Source organism: Fukomys damarensis, unplaced genomic scaffold (genome assembly GCF_012274545.1).
Source record: "Fukomys damarensis isolate Sample0158 unplaced genomic scaffold, DMR_v1.0_HiC HiC_scaffold_16, whole genome shotgun sequence".
In the NCBI taxonomy this organism is placed as follows: domain Eukaryota; kingdom Metazoa; phylum Chordata; class Mammalia; order Rodentia; family Bathyergidae; genus Fukomys; species Fukomys damarensis.
The window spans coordinates 122,467,657-122,491,629 of NW_022900928.1; the positions used below are offsets into that span (position 1 = coordinate 122,467,657).

Below are 23,973 nucleotides of genomic sequence, written 5' to 3' on the forward strand. Positions count from 1 at the left end.
AGAGAATGAAGTAAAGGTAGTGATGACCAAGACAGAAGGCAAGTGGACACAAGGTATTCCCCTCTGTATTATTAAGTCACATTCACAACCGAGCAGAAAAATCCCCAAGGAGTTTTGAAGAGTGAACTGGGCTTTGCAGTCTGTGCATGTAGCAGGGCAGAATCTCTCTCTGTCCCCACTTCCACAGGGGAGGAGAAGAGCACTGGAGCTCTCCCTGTACAAAGTTCAGAAGGAACTCGAGTATCCACACTCCAGCTGTCTGTTGCTTGTGTTTATATTCCTTTTTAGTTTCCCTCCCAGAACTTAGGAACCTTCCTTTTCAGCCCATTCTGCTCCAAGATAATGGAAAACATGAACTCTGGAACCCCAAGGGGCCTCCGCGGCCCACTCAGCCTTCCGTTGCTCCCGGCTCAAGAGGTGGATTTGAATTATCTTCTACCGGACATTCATTTTGCCTGGGAAATGAGTGTCCAGTGTCTTGGTAATGCTTGATGGCTTGATGGAAAGAGGCTAGATTTTCTTAGAGGGGCCAGGGTAGCCATCTGTGTGATGAATGAATGAAGGCAGTTAACCCACATAAATATAGGGAAGCAAGTTTGGGTAGAGAATTTGTAAGGAGACAATGAATGGATGATGGTGCCCAGAGGTTGCCTCTAGCTGTACTGTGTGTGTGTGTGTGTGTGTGTGTGTGTGTGTGTGTGTGTTTTGAAACAGGGTCTCACTATGTAGTTGAGACTGACCTGGACCTCACTATGTAGCCCAGGCTGGTCTCGAACTCACAGTGATCCTCCTGCCTCAGCCTCCTGAGTGCTGGGATTACAGGTGTGCGCCACCATGCCCGGCTTCTAGTTGTACTTTTGGAAGGACAGGCATCAGATGTACATCAATCACAGGTTCTGGCTTCTCCTCTTTCGTGGGTGCTGGAGGACTCTACTTCCCTGGAGTGCTGCTCACGGCACAGTTCTCCTCATTGGCAATTTTCTAGAGATGGCTCAAAATCCTTCCTACAAAGGGAGAACTGTATATTTAAATTTTTATGGTTTATCCATGAAATTAATAGACTCAAAATCTGCTAGGAGGACATATTCTGCTTTCATCATCTAACTAGCTACAAAAAGACACAAGGTCATATTTTCCTGGGCTTTGGTATTTCAGAAGCTAGGCTTTAATGAAAATATATACAACCTTCCAATACAAATATACTCCCCCGCAACATATGCGCATCAGCTTTTTTCACAATTAGCACTGGTTATAGAGGAAAAATAGGTAATGTCTTATTCATTGATTTATCCACCCATTCAGGGAATGTGCTCTGAGCATTTCTGTGAACCAGCTCCTCTGCTAGGAGCTAGAAATAAGTCAGAAAGCCTTTACTCTTATGAGTCTCATAATTAATACAGTATCAGGCAAAAAATGGAAATTTATTATTTCCAAAAAACAATAATTGACTTTTAATTTTCCTCTTCATAGTCCAGGGCGTCTTGGCAACTTAAGACCTGTACTAGGACAGACATGTGGCAGTCGGGCATGGGCCTCAACTGTGGCTTATCTCTGCCAGGTAAGTGGAGAGGAAATGGGTTTTCCTGGGGGCTTCGGTTTCCACTCATCTTCCCTGCGGGCGATTCTGTGCCCTGTGCAGCTGTTCCAGGGACCTCCTCGGTGCTCTCACCCATCAGTGTTCTGCGCCATCTGTCCCATGTCCCTAGATGGGGCAGGAAGACCACCTGCTCAGGGGGGCTTGCTCTGCCTCGGGGTGCAATATGGCTTCTCTTGCAGTCTTGTTTATAAAGCTGAATCTGCTCAGCCTTGGATGAGAAGAGAACACTGTGGGCTGTGCTTAGTCACTCAGCAGAGAGTTCTGGTAATTTTCCTCTGCGAGAAAAGGGGCTGGCTGCCAGCCTTCATCTGCGATCCCTCCACTGTCCCCTCTGGAGTCAGTTGATGAAATAGGGCTTTTGATTTCCTTTGCTGCTATATTCTCTGACACAGAGCCACTAGGGAAATGAGGCTATAAATTTCCAGGGTATCCCAGGCTACTGAGAAATAACCATGGAAACAAAAATAACAAAAAAAACTCATTCAATATTAGGAGCAGATCACAGTAATACAATAGTGTTTGTGAGTATATTATGCATATTTTGATATGTGGGCACGATTGTCTATGTATATTTTTCTCCCCTAAATACTGCATCAGTTAAGAAAGAATATTTCCTTTGCATTATTTTTGTTTTCCTGGATGCAAAAGAAAACCACAATTTAGCTCTTGACCCCCAAATTTTTCTCTCTTAGGGTGAGGTTTTGGTGGGAATATGGATCTTCCATCTTTTCTTTATATTTTGATGTAAATTTATTGTGAGGCTCTTTTCTCTCAGAAGATGGGCTTGGACATCTGTGGGTTTAGGATGTCATAGGGTGTTGAGCATGGCTGAGGTACCAACGCACTCAGATTTTACTTTAGTTTTTGCTTTTAGTTTTTGCAGTACTGGGGATTGAACTCAGGGCCTTTGCACTGAGCAATATCCCCAGCCCTTTTTCATTAAAAAAAAAAAATCTTTGATATGGATTCTTGCTAATTTGCTTAGTTCCCCAGGTGGGACTCAAACTTCCAATCTTCCTGACTCAGCTTCCCAGAGTACTAGGATTACAGGAATGTGCTACCATGCCCAGCAACCCCCTCTCAGATTTTAGGATTTGCTTCTGATTGGAACCTCAGTCATGGCACTCTGTGTCTCCGCTTTGCCTCTCTTCTAAGTCATACAGTGCAGATCTGGTTCATAACAAGTTCCCATTCTCCTGACCATGCCAGAGTTACAGGTGCCATCCTGCCACTTGGGATCATTTGTATTCTTGGTGCAGTCATCAACTGAACTCAAAATGCCCTAACTTCATCCAGAAGGTGAAACAGTATGTTCCTTTTAACAGCTCTGTTTCAGCACAACTTTATCAATCAGCAGGGAAAAGGCAAAATATTGCACCCTTAGAGAATTGCTGGTTAAAAGATTATTTTAAAGTCAACCTTTTTAAAGTATGTATGTATATGTATGTATATGTATATATAACCAACCACCACCTGAATTATGATATAGGCCATTTTCATCACACTGAAAATTTCCCTCATTCTTGTTTTCCCTCCCTTCACCCCCTCCTACCCTCCCCATTTACAAACATTTTATTTCCATTTTTTCATTTTCTCATATTTTTTTCTTTTCCCTTATTCCCTTTCCCCTACCCTTCCCACTTACACCTTTAGCCCTTTTCTTCCTATTTCACATTGTTAATTATCTCATTAGGATCTTATGTACTATTATAGTTTTTCACACCAGAGAAACTATTCGGCATTTACACAAGTGTGACTTACTTATTTCACTTAGGAGTATATCCCCAAAATGTATCCATTTTCCTATGAATGAATCTAATTTCTCATTGTTTATGGCTGAGTAATATTCCATTTTATAGAAAAACCACATCTTCTTTATCCAGTTTCCAACTGATGGGCAAATGGGCTGTTTCCAAGTTTTAGCTATTACAAACTGTGCTGCTATAAAGAATCCAAAAATTCATTTGGAACCATAAGAGACCTAGAATAGTAAAAGCCATCCTAGGCAACAGACGCATGGCAACAGGTATAACAGTTCCCAATTTGAAACTATACTGCAAAGCCACTGTGATAAAAACAGCATGGTACTGGCAAAGAAACAGACCTGAGGATCAGTGGAACAGACTGGAAGACACAAAAACAACTCCATATGTACTCAGCTACCTCATCTTTGACAAAGGAGATGACCATCCCCACTGGAGGAAAGATAGCCTCTTTAATAAATGGTGTTGGATAAACTGGATCTCAACCTGCCAAAGATTAAAACTAGATCCTTATCTTTTACCATGCACTAAATTAAAATCCAAGTGGATGAAAGATCTAAATATTAAAACAGAAAACACTAAACTTGCTGGAAGATAAGTTAGGCAGAACTCTTGAAGACATTGGCATAGGAAAAGACTTTATGAACAAATCCTCAGTAGCACAGGAACTAGCAGAAAGAATCAACAACTGGGATCTCATCTTATTAAAAAGCTTCTGCACTGCAAAAGAAACCATCAACAAAACTAAGAAACAACGTACAATGTGGGAAAAAAATTTTACCAGCTGCTCCTCATTCTTGTTTTAGGCAAATCTTAGTCCTGTGCAACTATTGATCTTCTTTTTGTCACTGTAGATTAGTGTTTGCTGACCTATAATTTGTTATAAATGATATTATGTACTTTTTATTTTTTCACTCTGGCTTCTGCTGCCTAACAAAATTTTTGAGATTTACCCAAGACATTGTCTGGGTATCAATAATGCATTTCTTTTTATGGCTCACTGGTAAACCATTGTATAGATTGAACTTTCGTTTGTGCAGTTTCCTGTTGTTAGACATTTGTGTTAGTACAAATAAAGTTCCTTGAATATTCATGTCTTTCTGTGCATGTCAATCTTTATTCCTATTGGGTTTTGCTCTAAGACCTAAAATGTGCGATTTTCTACTAAGGAGTAGACTTGTGAGGTCAATATGATAAGTACTTGTTTAACTGAAAATGCCAAATGCTCTTTCAAGATGGTGGTACCATTTACATTTCCACCCACAATATAAAAGAGTTGGAACTGCTAAATATCTTTATCACCAGCTCCTTTTAATTTTAGTTATTTTACTGTGTGTGTAGTGATACCTTTTGATCATTTTTATTTACACTTAATTGAAATTCACGTTTTTTGTGAGTGAAGTGTTTTTTTCAAATCTTTTCCTCTATTAAAAAATCAGATATCATAGTCATGATTGGCTTGCTTTCTTTTATTTTTCTTAATATATTCTGTGTACAAGTTCATTTCCAGATATATGTATTACAAACATTTTCTCTAAAGAAACGGCTCACATAGAGGTATTTTTCATTGAACAGACACTTCAAATTTGGATGAAGTACAATTTATAATTTTTTTTTCTTTGTGGGATAGTGATTTTTGTGCCCTGTGTAAGAAATCCTTGCTTATTCTTAACTCACAAAACTTTCTTTATTTTAAATGTTTACCTCTGGCTTAGTAGAATGGCATAACCTATTTATAGTCTGCTTAGGGTTAGCATGTTTTTTACTGCCTGGGGAATGTAGACACCTATCACTGTAAATGTTCTCCTCTTACCTTTTCGTGCATTTGTTGTCATATATGTTATATGTGTGCACATACATTTAAAACCACATTTATAATTTCATACACTTTTTCAACTTTTGCAAATATTTTAAAGGATTTAAGTGCAGAAAAACAGTCAAACCAAATTTTTTCATTATTTAGAGAATACTTTATTAGTTTCTGTAATCAAACCCACGTAGATATGACCTTACATATTTAATACAGTGTGTTACCCCTGTACAAATGGAAAAAAAAACTTTAAAAATTAGCATTTCTAGACCAGTATGGCTGTCCATTTCTGTATAATGCCAACTCAACACAGTAAATTGGGATAACTTTTTCCAAAGTTGACAGCACTGTTAAAGTTTCCCAAAATTCAAATTATATATATATATATGTATGTATATTTATATTTATATAAAAAGACCAATAATAGCAGTATGTTATGCATCAATAGCAGCAACAGCTTTTCCAGGTTCTGCATTCATCTGAACAAAATTATAGACATTCAGCATATTTCATTAAAAAAATAAAACAAAGAAAAGATTAATATCCAGAAAACAGCAAAGTTCTGTTGCTGTTGTGTGGTACCTGGCAATAGTTCTGTTGCTGTTGTGGTACCTGGCAACATTTTTTTTATTAGCATCTTAATCATCATCTGGAAAGAGAACATTCTAGAGTAATATCATTAAATATATCTCTGATAAAGCACAGTCACTACTATGTATCATAAAGCAGGTACAAGATATTTTACATTCACAGAGGTATGATACAGTACCATCCTACATCAATAATACTAGAATCAGTTTTGGTCAGTCAAACCAATTTTGTTGCTTGTCTTTCATTCCTGAATTTTCAAGTTGCCCTCTGGTACATTTGCCCTCCATTTGAAGTGCTTCTTTTAGCAATCCTTTTAGACTTCTAGACCCCTCTTGCTGCAAATTCTCTTGACCATTGATCTGATAATATCTTTATATGTTGGTCTCATTTCTGAAGGATATTTTAATAGCTATAGAATTCTGTGCTGACTTTTCTTTCAACACTTAAAAAAATGTTGTTCCATTGCCTTCTGACCTCTATGGACTCTACTGAGGAATCCACAGTCAATTGTTTTTATTAAATATTTAACAATTGTTAAACATCATTCTCCTATATTTAATCTATCATCTTCCTTCTAGCTGTTTAGAATATTTGTTTCTTTGTGTTTAATTTTCATAAATTGATTATATTTTATCAGCACACAGATAACTTTGATTATATGCTCTTTGGAGTTCAATGGGCTTGAATTTTAAGCTTATGTCTTTTACCAAATTTGAGAAAATTTAAGACATTATTTCCTCAAACATTTTTTCTGCACCACACTTTGTCTTCTTGTCTTTTCTTGGGACTCCAATGACATGAAAATTATATCTTTTTCTACTATCTCAAGTTCCTTGAGGTTTTGCACATTTTGCTTCTTTTGTTTTGTTTTGTTTTATTTTGTTGAGACAGGGTCTCACTGTGTAGTTGAGACAGACCTGGAACTCACTATGTAGCCCAAACTGGTCTCAAATTCACAGTGATCCTCCTGCCTCAGCCTCCTGAGTGCTGGGATTACAGGCGTGTGCCACCACGCCTGGCTGCATTTGCTCATTTTTATTTATTTATTTATTTTTTATTTTTTTGGTACCGGGGATTGAACTCCGGTCCTTGCACTTGCAAGGCAGGCCACCGAAACGCTGAGCTAAATCCCCGGCATTTGCTCATTTTTAAAAAAATATTTTTTCTCTCTGAAAGGGAGAAAGAGGAGGGGAATGGGACAAAAAAAATGAAGATGTGCTACATACACATACCAAGCCTCTATGATGAACATAGCACTATGTACTGCAAACATATACTAATAGAGATAAAAATTGAAAAAGAATGAACGTTAATCAACTTTCAAAGTATTGAACCCTTTCTCTCTCTGTCTTTGCTATTCTACTGTTTAATCCACACATTGAATATTTTAGCTCCATAATTATCTTTGTTTTAGTTCTTTTGCCTTTGGCTATTTTAAAAATATCTTCTATTTCTCTACTGAGACTATTTTTCCACTTTTTTCAAGAGTGGTTGTCCTACTTTTTTTTCATTAAGTTTATTGGTACATTCAAAGCAAACAATACAGTTACATTTATCATTGGGATCTTGTACCTTTACATGATATATCTTGGTTCTTGTTTTTTCCCCATTCTCCTGTCCTCCCTTCATGCCCTTCACCCAGGTGTCCTACTTCTTAGAGCATGCTTGTAATAGCTGCTTTAAAGTCTACACAGCATCTGTGTTGTTGGGGGATTGTAATTTGTTCTCTTTTCCTTTTGAGTTGTTGAGATTATTTATTCTGGCTCTTAGTAATGTTGAGTGATTTTAGGTTGTATCTCAGAGCACTTCAATTGTTATATTAAGACTTAGGGACTTATATCAATCTGATAGAGACTGCTATTTTAAAAAAAATTTCCTTTATGTTTTTAGTCCATCAATCTGCTTATGTGCAAGCTCCTGTCCACCTTCTATAGAATCACCCTGAGGCAGTTCATTTTCCAGTCTTTTTAGTGCTGTTTGTGCCTGCTTGTGTGGTCACTACTCAGTCTTAGATCTGGAGGTAGTCCTACCTGTGGTTCACTTCTCAAAGCCTGTAGTATGATATTTAGCATGAGACCCATGTACACAGCCTGGAAGTGAGCTCAGGAATTTGTACACTTCTTTAAGGCATGATTTTCTGGAACTTTTACTGTCTATAATTACTGCTACTAGGGACTTTGTGCTCCTTGGACATCTTACTAGAAAGTCGGGGCTTATTTTTCCAACTGTGTTATTCACCACAACTGCAAGTTTCCAAGTGGTTAAAGAATGGAGAGATAAACAGCAATGATATGCCCTCCCCACTCTTGAAAGCACATTTCCCTTCCTGCAGAGTGTTAGGAAGTGTGGAGAAAGCTTCTCTTAGAGTGGTTTTGTATGCGCTGGCAGTGCACATTCTAGGTTTAGACTCCTTTTGGGTCCAGATGAGGAGAAACTGGAGGTTAAATGTGATGCTTTTCATCCCTCCAGTAATATTTTGAGGTCTCTGATCTTTTCATTATCTGCCTGATGCCATTTGCTTTCCAGAGTTTCCCCGAAAGGTGCTGGGTGCATTCTTTCCAGTTTAATTGCATTCTGTGGGAGCAGCGGGTGAGGGAGTATGCTAATGCCAGCCTAACTGGAACTGTGATCTCTTCTTATTTATTTTGATCAGAAAAAATTTTGTCCTTAAGATAATTATTTATTCCAATGGAATGCTAACTGGGAAATCTGAAATTAAAAGTCCTTTCATGTTTTCACAGGTTCCTTTGAAGTCTCCAAGTATTGTAAATCTTAATTTTGAGAAGTGCAAATTAGTTAACATTTATTCATTTATTTTTTCAACAAGTATTTATTGGATATGTACTGTGTGTCTGGTTATGTGTGTTGAAGATGCAGCCTGAAATTACAATTTGAGATTGAGTTACCCAAAGTAAAATCGGGGAAAGAGTTTTCACATGTATATGTGGGCATAGACACACTTGCAATCAAATAATATCATAATTTAGATTTATCCTTGAAATGACAGATGTGGCTTTGTTCTCATCTGGTATTAAATATTCCAGTGAGCAGCACAGTCAGTGCTTTTAAAGGATAAAGACAGCCTGTTTGCAAAATGGAACCAGAAGACAGAAGACTAGGAAATGAGAAAAAGAAGATAAACTCTGACATATTACAAAGAAAGAAAGTTAATTGAAGGAAACCTACGTAATAACAACCAAAAGCCATTGTAGGGGAAAAGGATGATTCATGACACAGAAAAGGAAATGGCCTTTTCTTCTGGAAATGTAAGACTTAACTATTCAGTTTCTAATAGTAACTTTCCCTTTCTAGATGTTTTCATATAGCAAGCAAGAAAACGAAAAGAGCTCAGTGGAGAAAACGAAAGCTTTATGCTCCATTTATACATTTTATTTGCAATAGGTTTCTTTTAGCTGAGATTCGGAACAAAAATTTCCTATTATTTATATGTGTCTGTGCACCATAGGAGCAGCCCAGGTTTGTCAGGGGCCCTTCTTGCTGGGGTTGTTAAGGCTGAGACAGCGAGGGAATCAGGGCAGCGGGTTCTATTCCTTTTCCCGGGGGTGGAGCTGGCTTCTGCAGAGTCACCCACGCGGGGTGCTTGGGGCCGTCTCCACCCGCACCCTTCAGTGTGGAGCCACTTTGGCCCCGTGGTCCTGTCTTGATGGACTAGTTCCTGAAAAAAAAAAAAAAAAAAAGATACGTAGGCAGCCCTTTGACACAGGATTGAGAAAATATCCCAGTGTTATAGATGAGGAAAACTGGGAGGTGTTTCCCTAACTGACCTCTTCCACCTTGCCAGGGTTGGGCAAGTTCCCTGCCTCCTGTCTCCAAGTCCTCATGACTCAACTTCTGAGCTCTTCCAGCTCCCCTCAAGTCCCACTCTGTGCTTCTCCACTTTTACCTCCTCCAGGGAAGCCTGTCCGTCTCTGTGTGAATCCTCTTGGCCCCTTCCCCATTGTGTGAACTCCAGTGAAGTTTAAGAGGAAAGGGGACAGGTGGACTTCCTCACACCGGTCTTCATCAGACCCTAGGCAAAGGCAGATCAAGTCTAGTTAGTTGTTGGGAAGATGCTAGATGTTCCAGCTTGACTTCTGCCAGCAAGAGTACATTTCAATGAAAAAGGGGTGTTGTGTGTGTGTGTGTGTGTGGTGTGTGTGTGTGTGTGTGTTTGTGTATTTCTTAGTAGCATTATCAAGTCTCTTGTAGGGAGAGCTTTATTCTTCTTATCACTAAGACTTTTAACTCCTCTCTTGCTAAATAATAAAATTAGCATTATTCTGATAGAGATCTGACCTTTTTCTTGTGCTGGTTACCTTACAAGAGCTTCTAAGGAGCAGAGAAAAGCTTTGTATGACTCCCCTGAAACAAGCAAGGTCAATTTGAAGGAGCCCAGGTGCAGTAAATGCTGTCTAGAATCTTTAAATTGTGGACACATCTGCAAGTATCAACAGTATAGACAGGACAATTAGCCAATTCATTTAAAATAGTAAAATATACACTTAATAAAATATACTCTTTAGATGGATTTCTCTCTGCAAATATTTTGGAGTAAAATCAGCCACTTAGGGAAAAGGTCAATTTGGTTGGTTGCTACTGTTAACTAGATAGGACAACCTACGGAGTGACTGTGCTTTTCTCTCTTTGCTGCAGGTCGTAGATGGTATTATGGACTCAAAAGCGATTCAACGGCCAATTATTGTGATACTGTATTCCCAAACTTTGCAAAAAGCAAGGGTTGAAAAATTGCTTTTCAGAGTTACCAAGGGATCAATTTATCGTTCTGTTGGGATCCAGGAGAGACGACACCGAGAAACCGTTTTCTCAGAGGCCATTTCGCTTATTTGCCCCACCTGAAGGAATGCAGTATTCCTCCCTAATAATCACCTAGGGTGCCATGTGGGATCATTTAGTGAAGTGATATGCAGTCATTCTCTGTTCTGTGACACTTTAATTTCTGGAGCTGCAGTTGTTGTCATACCTTACGGTAACTATGGCAACAGACAGTGTGCTGACAAGCTCTGTGCCTACCTTTATTAGAGATGCGATGGTCTCTTCGACACAATTCCCTGGAGTTGTTTCTTTTCCGGGGAGGGGTGTTATACAGGAAATGATGGCAGCACCTTCAGGGTCCAAATAAAGATATTCTGCATGTGGGAAAAAGCCAGGCTTCACCCTAAAATTGGTGCATTTATTCAGAGAGGCATCTCAGGAAGAGAAGGAAATGAGGATACAGTGGCCTGCCTTTCTTCTTTCAAAGAGAGAGTTATTATCACTACATCTGGGTGTGAGATTTGAGCCTGTGGACTAGACAGTCTGTGTGCAAAATTGCTAATTGTTTTCTTGTGATTTTTAGAGAGGAAGCATTCAAGAGAAAAATTTAAGTAGTCCTATAATATTCTGGACAACCTTCAAGATTGTGTTTTTTCTCAGCCTTTCCAATGAGTTATTTGTAGTTTTATTTCTCCAGGGTTTGTGGTGAAAATAGTCTGAGTATTTTGATTTTGAAACTCTCTTTAATGATATTTTGACACTTCGGAAATCCTTAGGCAAGTGATTAGGGCCTCAAAAGAGCTCTGCATTCTAGGTGTATTTCGTACTCTGGCTGGGTTAGGAGTAAAGCTTGTCATTTTGGCTGTTGAGTAAAGCTAAGAGGCAGGCAAAAAGAAGTTTCAGAAAATTCAAGGTTATTAAGAATTTATAGAGTACTCATATGTGTCTTCAACAGAGCTGGATTGCTGTCCATGTATTTTTCCCATTTAAATAAGTGGATTTTTTGAGGTAAAAACTTCTACAATTACATTTGCCTGTGTATGAATATAAAACATGATATGTCTTTTATGATCTGAGGAGATAATTAGTAAAGCATTACAAACAAGAAAATGAGCCCTTTTCATGGAAAAATGAACATAATCTGACACAGAAGGAAACACAGAGCTGGCATCCAGCACCTGCTTGCGAGAGGCTATGTGGTTACATTTGCAGGCTGTTCAACCTGATTTATTTTCCCTTCCTGGAATGGCATCTTCTCTGCTAGCGCATCAGGCGATTTTACCACTGCTGCAAGGAGGGACTTTTTTCTAGTGATGCTGGCAGTTGGACTTTTCTCACCCAAGGTGCTCAGAAATTTATAGTGGGCCAGTGACTAATTAAAATCTTTCAACCCAGGCTGTGACTGTAAAATCTGAGCCTGCCTGATCCCTTCAGGACTTATCTCTGGGGTCAGAAGAAATCAGGCACTGGGCCTCATCAGATCAACACCAACAGACGTTCAGAAATGTCATTTGTCCTTAGGACCTTGCTGTAATAACTTTCAGGAAGCACTGCTAGACTCAGAAAGGTAGGTTTGGAGTTAGAAGAATCTTGGTTTCAAATCCTATTCTCTTTGTGGCCCAAGACATATAATACCATCTCTTTCTCATCTTCTGATCTCACACTGGAGAATGAGGTGGACCTAAATGTAAAATGTAAAAGGCTAGTTATAAGACTTCCATAAGGACTCAAACACTTTTGTAAAACTTGGTATTGGGAAGAAGTGAAAATGGTGCTGAGGTTAGAAAAGGAATAGGGAGCCAACCTGGTTGGTATTGGAGCAGAGTTTTTGCAACACTGTTCTGGATGAGATACATCTATCAGAAACAGAGCACCCCTAAGCTCCATGTGCTGCCAGTCACAGGGTTGGGAGAAAGGTTTGGTGAAAAAAGGATCCATGTTATGAGCTTCATGTTTTCGGCACTGTGACATCTTCAGTGTAATGATACTGTAGGTTGGGTGAATCTTATTGACACTATCACTTTTTGAGGTGTTTGATAGGCCGGGGCAAACTGCTTTTCAAGTTGTATTACTCACCCAAAACATATGTAGATGAAGTGTTACTATCCTGATTTACATGTGAGGTGTCTGGAGTATAACAAGGCTCAGGAAAGATGACTATTTACCAAGTAATATGGGAGTTTTCACTATATCTGTACCAGTGCACGGGGCTAAATATCAGCTCTGCTTACACAAAAGGGATGTTCAATAGATATTTGTTTATTGAAGGATTGAATAATTATAAACTGTGCAAATCAAGGATGCTTCCTTGATATCACTTAAAATTAGAATTTATCTTTCAAGCATTTCTAAGAACTTTGGTTTTATCAGTAGCCATATGATAGCAGGTTATTAAAACAATTTAAGAGCCTTTATTCAGGTTCTAGAATCTGGCCCAAGATTGATACCTGCCCATTGAGTCAAACACCTCCAGATGAAGAATGATGTTGCTAAGCTTTATTTCCCAAATGTGAACAGGTTATACCCAGGGCATCATGGAGTGGCAAGCCAAGAAAACGGGTGCCTAGTAGAATACTTGGTACATGGTGAAGGTTCAAAACTATTGAATGAATGAATGGCCACGTGGGGGACTACTTGTGTTTTATGCATTCAGAAGAGCAAGTAGTCTGTAAGGGTTGGAGTACCTGGAGGACCGTTCTTGAGAAAGTGAGATGAAGGTTGGGAAGGCTACCGGGTGGGAGGGCAAGGACAGTGGATACCTTGAACAAAGAAAGCACATGGGGTCTTGGAGAACACCTAGTGCTTTTGCCCACTGAGCATCTCTTCTCCCTCCTGTGGAGGACTCTGCCTCACTTTCTGCGTGACTTTCCAGCCTGGAGAGACTGCTTTTCAAGTAACCCCATCTTCCCTGAATAGATAATCAATGACTGATTCAAGCTGTCCTGGTAAAGAGCTCTCTCCTTAGAATGTGGGCCTCACAAGGAATAATGCAGAGAATGATGGTAGAACTGCTGAGTTTCAGGGCCAGTGTCCTGTGCAGGCTATCCTGCTATCTGGGTCTCCAGAGCTCCCTGATTCCTGGCTTTTTTGAATTTTTCCTGTCTGCTTTTTTCTTCATTTCTGGGAGTTATTTCATTGCTTTCCAATACTTTTCTTACTTTTACTTCATATAGTCAGAATCAATTTCCATTGCTTGCGACACACACACCATAACTGATTTGGGCAGTTTCCAGCTCCCAGCCCTCACCAGTTTTCTAGGATGTGCTGGTTAGTCAGGAGCTGATTAATGAAGGCATTAGAGAGCACAATCCCCTGTAACTTCCTTATGAAAAGACTATACATCTTACAACTTGAGTCATAGACCAAGATGCCTGGAAATGGACTCTTTGGCTGAATGACTAGTTTCACGTCTACTACATGTGACTCTCCAAGAGGTTCTATGCCAATGCTGCTGTGAAGACTCATAGATAATTGGCATCACCCTGCAGACTGTTTACAACAAAGACGCAATCTGACTTTTAAAAAACATTCTTAATTTTCTCACTGTAACCAGTGGCTAGATGTGTTTTTTAAAAATTGGATTTCATGTTAGCCACAGCAATTAGACAAGAGAAAGAAATAAAAGCAATAAAGATAGGAAAGGAAGAAGTGAAACTGTCATTATTTGCTGATGACATGATACACTATATAGGAGACCCAAAAAACTCTGTCAAAAGACCTCTAGACTTGATTGACAGATTCAGTAGAATAATTGGATACAAGGTCAACACTAAAAAATCAATAGCCTTCATGTACACAAATCAAAGACTCACTGAGAGAGAAATTAGAGAAACAATTCCTTTCACAATAGCATCCAAAAAAAAAAGAAATATCTAGGAATCAATCTAATGAAAAAAGATAACACTCTGAAAAAAGAGATCAAAGAGGATAAAAGAAAGTGGAAAGACATCCCTTACTCCTGAGTAGGAAGAACAGACATAGAGAAAATGGCCATACTTCCAAAATTGCTATATAGATTCAATGCAATCTGATTGAAATTCCAACAGTATATTTCACAGAACTAGTGAAAACTATCCAAAAATTCATTTGGGACCAGAAGAGACATAGAATAGCAAAAGCCATTCTAGGTAACAGAGAACATGGCAGGGGGTATCACAATTCCCAACTTGAAACTATTCTACAAAGCCACTGTGATAAAAACAGCACAGCACTGGCAAAGAAACAGACCTGAGGATCGCAGTGGAATAGATTCAAAGATACAGAAACAACTCCAGATGTATTCAGCTACCTCATCTTTGACAAAGGAGCCTACCATCCTCAGTGGAGGAAAGGTAGCCTCTTTAGTAAATTGTGTTGAATAAACTGGATCTGTACCTGCCAAAGATTAAAGCTAGACCCTTATGTTTTACCATGCACTAAACTAAAATCCAAGTGGATTAAAAAAGAAATACTAAACTTATTGGAAGATAAGCTAGGTAGAACTCTCGAAGACACTGGCATAGGAAAAGACTTTATGAACAAATCCTCAATAGCATAGGAATTAGCACAAAGAATCAATAACTGGGATCTCATCTTTTTAAAAACCTTCTGCACTGCAAGAGAAACCACCAGCAGAGCTAAGTGACAACATACAATCTCTGAAAAAAAATTTTGCCATCTGTTCCTCAGACAAAGGTCTACTATCTAGAATATACAAAGAATGCAAAAAATCAGAACCCCAAATATAAAGACCCAATTCAAAAATGGGAATCTGAAATGAACAGATACTTCTCAAACAAGTAAAAGCAACAAAAAATATATGAAAAGATGTTCAACATAACTTGTCATTCAAGAGATTTAGGTGAAAACAACACTGAGATTTCACCTCACCCCAGTAAGAAAGGCTGCTATCAAGAAAGCAACCAATAACAAATTCTGGTGGGGCTGTGGGGAGAAAGGAACCCTTCTCCATTGTTGATGGTTGTTCTGGCTGATGCAACCACTGTGGAAAGCAATATAGAGAAACCTTAAACAACTAGGATTAGAGGTCCCTTTGGACCCAACTATTACTCTGCTGGGTATCTTTCCAAAAGAATTAAAAGAATCACACCACAGTGATATATGCGCACCCATGTTTATAGCCGCACAGTTGGTAATAGCTAAACCTTGGAAACAGCTCAAATGCTCATCAGTTGGAGACTGGATAAAGAAGATGTGGGTTTTCTATAAAATGGAATATTGGTAAGCCATAAAGAATGAGGAACTAGAGTCATTTATAGATAAATGGATGTATATAGAGGCCATACTCAATGAAATAAAGAGGACACATGTGTCAATACTAAATAGCTCTCTGGTGTGAAAAACTAAAATTGTAAATAAGGGTTAAATTGTATAATTGATAATGTGAAATAGGAAGAAAAGGGCTAAAGGTGTAGGGGAAGTGGGAAGGGTGGGGGAAAGGAAGGAAGGGAAATGAAACAATATGAGAAAAGGAAAAAATAGAAACAAAGGCTTTGTAAATAGGCAAGGGTAGAGGGATGAAATGAGGGCAGTGGTATGGGGAAAAATATGAACCAAGGTATATCATGTAAAGGTACAAGATCCCAATGATGAATGTAACTTTAGTGTATACCCAAAATATACCAATAAACTTAATGAAAAAAATTGGATTTCACCTATACATTTCTGTCCCAATGGAAGTAGTTTTTTTGTCCCTGTTCTCCTTCATTGGGCTACTCTGTGACTGTGGGACTTCTCTGCACACCCCTTTCTTAACCTCTGCTAACTCTTGTGTTTGCTTCATATCTTGCTCCTTACTCAGAACACTTCCATGGCTGCTTTTTACAAGTGCTAATTGAACTACACTCCTCAGTTTTTCTCATGAATCCTGAGGAGAGTAGCATTTTTGTCCCCAAGGGAAAATGAAAACATGACAGAAGACCGAAGCAATTCTTATGTAAACAGGACAGGAATCATAGAACAGACTTCAGTGACCTCTGTGCAAAAGGAAAGCAGAAAGAAAAGGAGCAGTTTGTGTCCAGGGCCTTGCCATGTGGGCTTCTTTTTATGAACTGTAGCATGGGATGAGAAAACAGGAGGGTTCTGTGAGAAGGAGTGGGTGGATGGACTCCAAGTGCTTGCTCTAAGGCTCTTCAGCAGAGTCAAAGATGAATGGAAAAGCCCAGAAGAGATGGACTTCAAATGGGAATCTGAGGGGGGCATGTGATGCTCAGCAGTTTTGTCATTTTTCATTGGTTGATAATCAGGACGAGTGCATTTAACAGAAAGGATACAAGAATTAGCTTGGGAAAGGAAACCTACCCTTCTGATGTCCAGGTCTGCCCTTTCTTTCATGCTTTGGGAATGGTCTACCATTTCATCCTAGTTTATTCTTCCCATCATCGATCTAATTTATATTCTTATCATCTCCTGGCATAATCGCTAATGGTTTCCTCCCCCCACTTTTTTTCTCCTTCTCAACCTTACTCTCTGCTTTGAAAATAAGCAAGACCTGGTCATGGCAAACCCCAGTTTAAATCCTTTGGTGATTGCCTCAGGCCACAGGATCAAGCTGAGCTGTTTACCATGGCAATCATGGCTCTCCATGTGCCTCCTTGGTCTCATCTTCTGCTAGATTCATTCCCCTCTCACTCCCATGGTCTGTTTGTTCTATAAACATGGCAAGCGCTTGAAGGCCACTGTGACTTTGCCCATGTGTTTTCGTTTCTGGTCCTTTACTTAAATTTCCTCCAGAGACACTTCTAAAAGACGAACATTAAGGGTCAACATCTCTGCCCAGCAGAATCAAGTGCCTTTTCCTCTGTACACAATTGCTTCCTGTCCACCCCATACAAATGGTACATACATTTTGTCATTGCAGTCCAGTAGAAATATAGTGTGAGCCACAAATATTAGTTAAAATCTCTGAGTAGCTATATTAAAAAGGTAAAAAACTAATGATAATTTTAAGAATATATGTTACCCACCCCAATATGTTGGAATTGCAATTTCAGTATTATATCTGTCATAGTTCTTCATAGAAACAGAACCAATATACATAACATAAAGGGTGATAAAACTATACAGCAAATTTTTAAATTAAAAAAATCATTATAGTACAAGATACATTGCCATCAATCACTCTTAAAATATTCCCCCTCGCTTCAAATGCACTTATACCATTGTTCTTATCCCTTTCTGAAGCAGTTCTGGCAGTCCTTTCTGATCTTTTGAAGGGTGATAAAAAGTGGGGTGAATGTTGCTCCCAATGCTGTCCAAAGGAAAGGTGCCACGACTTACTTGTAAATGTTATGGTGCACCCTCATGCATTTCATTCACCAGATCTGGCACCATGTAAGTGTGGCTCTTCCTCAAAGTCAAAATGACCTTGAAAGGTCATTTTAGTCGGTTCAGGACAGCACAATTCAAGGTACTCACAAAAAAGAGCTTCCAGAACTGCTTCAGAAAGTGACAAGAAAGATGGAATAAGTGTATTCAAAACAAGTTGGAATATTTTCAGAGGAATTAATGGCAATATATCTTTTACTATGATAGTTAAAAAATTAAAGGTTCACTGCATTTTCAGCTATACCATATATATATATATATGCATATATGTGTATGTGTATTTATTTTAGGAAATTGGCTCGCATAGTTACACAGATCAGGTGCCAGGATCTGAAGAGTGTCTTCAGTAGACTGAAGAGCTAGCAGAGCTGATAGCACAGTTCCAAGTCTCAATGTTGTGGGGCTCAGGAAGAGACAATGTTTTAGTTCTAAAGAAAGGAAGAAAGAAATGTTTCAGTCCTAAAGACGCTATGTGCTGAGTGTTTCTGTCTGACTCAGATTTTATGTGTTGAATTTCTAGCCTCCTATGGGATGGTATCAAGTGATAGGCCTTTGGAAGGGGATTAAGAAACTTATGAAAGAGAAACTGGGGAGGCCCTGGAGAAGCCCTTCCACCTAGTGAGAACACAGAAGATAGCCATCATTGCACTAGGAAGCATGTCCTCACCAGCCAATGGGTCTGCCAGCATTTTGACCTTGGACTTCTCATTCCCCAGAACAACGATAAATTCATTTCTGTTATTTATGAACTACTCAGACCATGGCATTTCATTATAGTAGCCTGAATGGGCAAAGACATGGGCCATCTGGCAGGAAAGTTTCTGTATTCCATCCAGAGGGTCAGCCTTGGTGCTTTTTTCAGGCACTCGACTAATGGACAAAGTGCACCTACATCACAGAGGGCAATTTGCTTTAGTTAGTGTATCCACTGAATTATTAATTTCATTCTGAAACACTCACAGAAATACTCAAAATAACATTTCACCAAATATCACAGGGCCCAGTCATTTGACACATAAAATGAACTGTCACAAACCTGTAATCAGTTTAAAACTTAGTAAGGTATATTAAAATGCTCTTTTTGAGCCAATTATTTGAAATCTGGTATATATGGCACATATAGCTCATCTCTTTTAGACTGGCCACATGGCTAGTACTCAGGAGTGACATGTGGCCAGTGGCTACTGTAGTGGACAATTAGCATTATGTCATAGGTCAGTGCACACTGTCTTTCCTTTTGCTTCAGCTCTTAGTTTTTTGCGGGATTCTCACGCATCTTTGAAGTCCTGATATAGTCCTGTGCTGAGAACCTAGCTGTTGAGTAAATGTGTACTGAATGGAAGAACGATTTTTAAAAGTCTGGGTAATTCATGGGCCTCAGGCCCACAACAAACCATTACATTTCTTCTTTTGTCAAATTCCCTTGGCGGTCTCGGGGAAAGCTATTAACTGATATTTAACAATTCCCTTAAATCAGTTGCCAAATGGTCAATGGGGTGATGAAGATTAGAACTGGCTGCAAAGAAGATCAGTTGTCCCATTCATATTTCATTTAGCCATTGTAAAATTATCATAATAGTTTGAATACATTATGACTGTAATGGCTGGATAGTAATTGTATATCATTTGGATATTTTCAATCAAGGCATTGACCTAGATATATCAACCATATGTATATGATCGAATCTATCAAGAAAGGCATCCCTAAATGTGTTTGGGAAAGGTGGAAATGGGAGGGAGGAATTAGTTATATGCAGTCGTATTTGATTGATTCTCTGACTTCCTGTAGCTATCATTCTGAATACCACAGAATGTGTACAAAGTCATTCGATGGTACTGGGTCACCAGGGAAACCTGGCCGCCCTCTGAGAGCCCCAGCTTCACGTCACTGGCGAAGAGCCCGCTCCTTAATTCTAGGCTGTTATAGCCTTCTTGGTGTCCCAGGGACAGGGACTGCAGCAGGGACTCTTGGGATTTCAGATGTAATTAAACAACACAAAGTATCATCACATGCAACGAATGTACTATAAACATCGTCTCTTCTTGCCAGAACAAAGACCTTGAGGATTAGTTAACAACTCAAAACACAAATAATGATTACATTGAAGCAGTTTATCTAAAACACAGTCTTGAATGTCTTAGCTAAAATAAAGCTCTCTAGATTTGTTCCCTAGGAGATGACACTGAGCTGAGACTGTAGTCACATCTGTCATCCCATTCATTTTTCCAGATCATTTTGTGTTTTCCATGATTTATGTATGGTATGTAGTTGAATCTGTCATATCGTCTCATTCATTCCAAAGTATATATTACAGTAAATTGCTATTGTAATCACTTGCGCTATGATTCATCTTGGCCAATATTTTAGGGGCTATCTGTTATTTTTCCACACGTAGACATGACCATAAACTATTTTGTTCATGCTATGAAAAAATCAATAGCTACAGTCAAAGGAAAATCCATTAAAAAGAGGAGATAACAATAAGTCTTTAATCTTCTTCTCTACTCTCTCTGAGGAAAATCTTCCAGATGTTGAGAGCTGGAACAGATGGGGACACAGAGGACAATACACAGCCAGGGTTGCTGCCAACTGTTCAAAGTGGAATTACCTTGAGATTTCTCACAAGAATTAGCAGAGCTGGAGGCTCTGGAAAAACATGGAATAACACTGTCGCTTTTCAGGCCACTTAAAAGCTAATCATGAAAGGAATAATACATTCAACATTCTGGATGTTGAAACTTCATATATGGCCCTATTATTGGAATTATGTATGTGTTAGATCTCTTCTCCCTTGACTTAGACGTTCATAATGGGAGTGAAATTTGGTCCTTGATCAATGATCAATTAAATTCAGAAGCTGACTGAGTTTGGTGTGCTCAGAGGAGGGATTCCGACTGCGCCACCTGCTAGGCAAGATGCTGTGGTTACCGCTCACCTGACAGTGGGTGCTCGCCCCATTTTCAGCCTTCTCCTGCACACCCCACCTGGACGGTTCTGCAGAGGAGACCTCTGGTGTCAGATGCACCTGGGCTTCTGTCTGCCTTACTTGTTGGTGCGATACAATAACTGACACCCGCAACTTAAAGGAGGAGAAGTTTGTTTTATTAATCATGGTCAGCTGGCTCCAAGGAAAGAAGGGCATGGTGGAGGGAGCTGCTCACATCATGGTGGCCTGGAAGCAGAGAGGGAAGGAAGGAGCTGGGAAGGAAGATACACCCTTCCAGGTCACATCCCCAGTGACCTGACCTTCTGTCCAGACCCCGCTTCCTGACGGTGCATTCCACTCTGAACTCCCCGGTGGACTTAGTCACCTTGGAGTTGGGTGCCTTCCTGAGCCTAATCACCCTTCAAAAGCTCCATGTCTGAACACATGGGTCTTTTGGAAGACATTTTAGATCAACCATTACAATAAGTTTCGTGGCTCCATTACCTGCCAATTCTGGGTCTGTGGGCATCATGGTGCCACTAGCTAAATAACAATGTGTTTTCTCTATATTGTCCTCTATCTTTTGTTGATGGTGTCTATAGACACAGCACATCAAATTTAAAGTAAACATTCACAGCCGAAATACTTTTAGAATATTTCATCCGTGGCAAATTTAGTCTTGGCTCTTTTCCCAAATGTGTAACAAGAGGGAAAAAAAATTCTACACCTTTTTTGCTGGTGATCAGCTTTAGACTGCTTCTTAGACCAACAGAGAGAATCACTGATGTGGCTAATTTGGAATGCCATAAAGACACAACTGCTTTTATGCGAAAGCCATCTTTTTTGTACTTGGGTAATTTTCATCATGTCAAATAGACCTGTGGTCACGCTTAAGTATCAAACATAAAAATAGTTTGGCCCCAAGCTTAGAAAATCTAGTAACAGCAATTAAACCTTAACATATAAACCAGGGGTGGTACTTTTTCTCTGACAAGAAAAATGATTAGGTTATGATTTATCATTGGGCTCCTTTAATCAAACATTCTCAAAGGGGCCAGTTCTGCCCTCTAGGGAACAACTTGGATGCCACAGTAACTGAAGCAGTGTTACTGACATTCAGTGAGGATTAGTTGGGGGTGCCTCACTGTCTCAGTACTCAACAATTCTGCACAAATACATTGTCTCTCAGCCTGCACAGCCCTGAATGCCCCGTGGGACACTTGCATCAGTGTAAAAGCTATTCTTAATGATCAAGTTTGAGTAGAACTCTGCTGTATATTTGGCTATCACTGAATGATGATGTCTCCATGATTCAGGTTGACATTTAATCCCCATGGAGTAGAATTAAGGTAAGTGGCTTTCGGATGATGGTTAGGTCAGGGAGGCTCCCCCCTCATGAGTACAATCAGCAAAAAGGGCGAAGGTTGAAAGGAGTGCACTCTTCCCATTTGGTCTCTTCTGCCCTGCGAGGACACAGTGTTCCTCGTCTCCAGAGGTCACCTTGGAAAGGCACCTTCTTGGAAACACAGAGCAGCCCTCCCCGGATACCATACTGGTTGGTTCCTTTCTGTCAGACTTCTCAGCCTCCAGAACTTGAGAAATAAGTTTCTATGGTACATCAGTTACCCAGTTTATGGTATTTTGTTGTAGCGGCACAAATGGAATAAGGCACACATCAACCTAATGTGGTAATACGGGTGGGGCACGGTTTTATTTTATTTTATTTTTTTGTTGGTACCGGGGATTGAACTCGGGTCCTTGAGCTTGCAAGGCAGGCCACCGAACCGCTGAGCTAAATCCCTGGCCCTACAGTTTTAATAATATATGAGAAGTTTCCTAGAAATCCAGTTACACTAAAAATTGAGGGAATATTTTACTACTTTGGTTTGGAAACTCATCAAAGGTTGGTTACTCCTCTGGTTTATACTGTGTTCCCCTTCAAATCTAGATTTTGAAGCTCTAACTCCTGGCAGTTTTGAATGTGACCCTTAAGAAATGGGACTTTTATTTCTCTCTCTCTCTGTCTCTATCTCTCTCTCTCTCTTTGAGATGAGGCTTTTAAACAGATAATTGAGTTAAACTGAGATCCTTACAGTGGGGCCTGATCTGATATCATGGGTATCTTTACAAAAACAGGAGCTTGGGGCATGGACAAAGTGACATCAGACAAGTACATGCACAGTGGTGCGAGCCCATGAAAACACAGAGAGAAGACAGCCATCTGTAAGCCAAGTGGGGAGGCCTCAGAAGAAACCAAACCGGCCAGCTCCCTGATCTGCAACTCCCAGCCTCCAGCACTGTGAGAAAATAAACTGATATTGTTTCAGCCACTCAGGCTGTGGTATTTCATTATGAAAGCCCTAGTAAATTGAAAAATCACATCCACGATATTAGAGCTCTTGTACAGCCTTTTGTGTCTCCAATATAGCACATGAGTAGCCATTGCCTTCGTAATGGTTCTACATTAGCATAAGCATCTGACTGTGTTATGAGTGGTGTTGACAAGGCCCAGCATTTCGTCATGAGCCCTTTCTTATCTGCCTTTTTTTTTTTCCAGTACCGGGGATTGAACTTGGGACCTTGTGCTTTCGAGGCAGGCGGTGAAACCACTGGAGTCATTCTCCTTTCTTTCCTTCTCCTTTTCCTCCTCCTCTTTGTCTTCCTCCTTCCTCCTCCCTCTCCTCTTGTATCCTTCACCCTTCTCTTACCCCTCCTCCTCTTCCTCCCCCTGTTGCTTCTCCTACCTTCCCTCCTTCTTCTCCCCCCTTTCTCCTTCTCCTTCTTTTTGTTCTTCATTTGAGATACTGGGATATTAGGCTTGTGATACTGAAACTAGGATTTTCACACTAAGCTACTTCTCCAACTCTTTTAACATTTTTCTTTCATTTTTGAAACGGGATCTCTCTGTCACTAAATTGTCCAGGCTTAGCCTTCCGGAGTGCTGGGGTCGCAGGCATGTGCCACTGTGTCCATTGACATTTGTAGTATTTTATTAGAAATTCCCTTTGTCTATTTTAGCCATCATATGTGTTAAGCTAATAATTATATTCTACTTTGGCTGGGATGCGGGCTGTGTGTCAGGATTTCCCAAAGGTCCCTAGGTGATTCCAATGTGTTGGCAGAGCTGATAACCATTCTTCTGGAGGGTTGTTTGATTCTCTTTCTATTAAAAAGGCCTTGGTCTTG

General features: G+C 39.7%; 1 long non-coding RNA gene across 1 annotated transcript; it reads left to right on the forward strand.

Annotated features, from left to right (window-relative positions):
- The first annotated feature begins 404 nt into the window (after window positions 1–404).
- On the forward strand, window positions 405–23,110 carry LOC104853691. Its single transcript, XR_777859.1, has 3 exons — window positions 405–481; window positions 1,471–1,558; window positions 22,924–23,110. It is a non-coding gene; the product is annotated as an uncharacterized LOC104853691 (long non-coding RNA).
- Window positions 23,111–23,973: the final 863 nt, after the last annotated feature.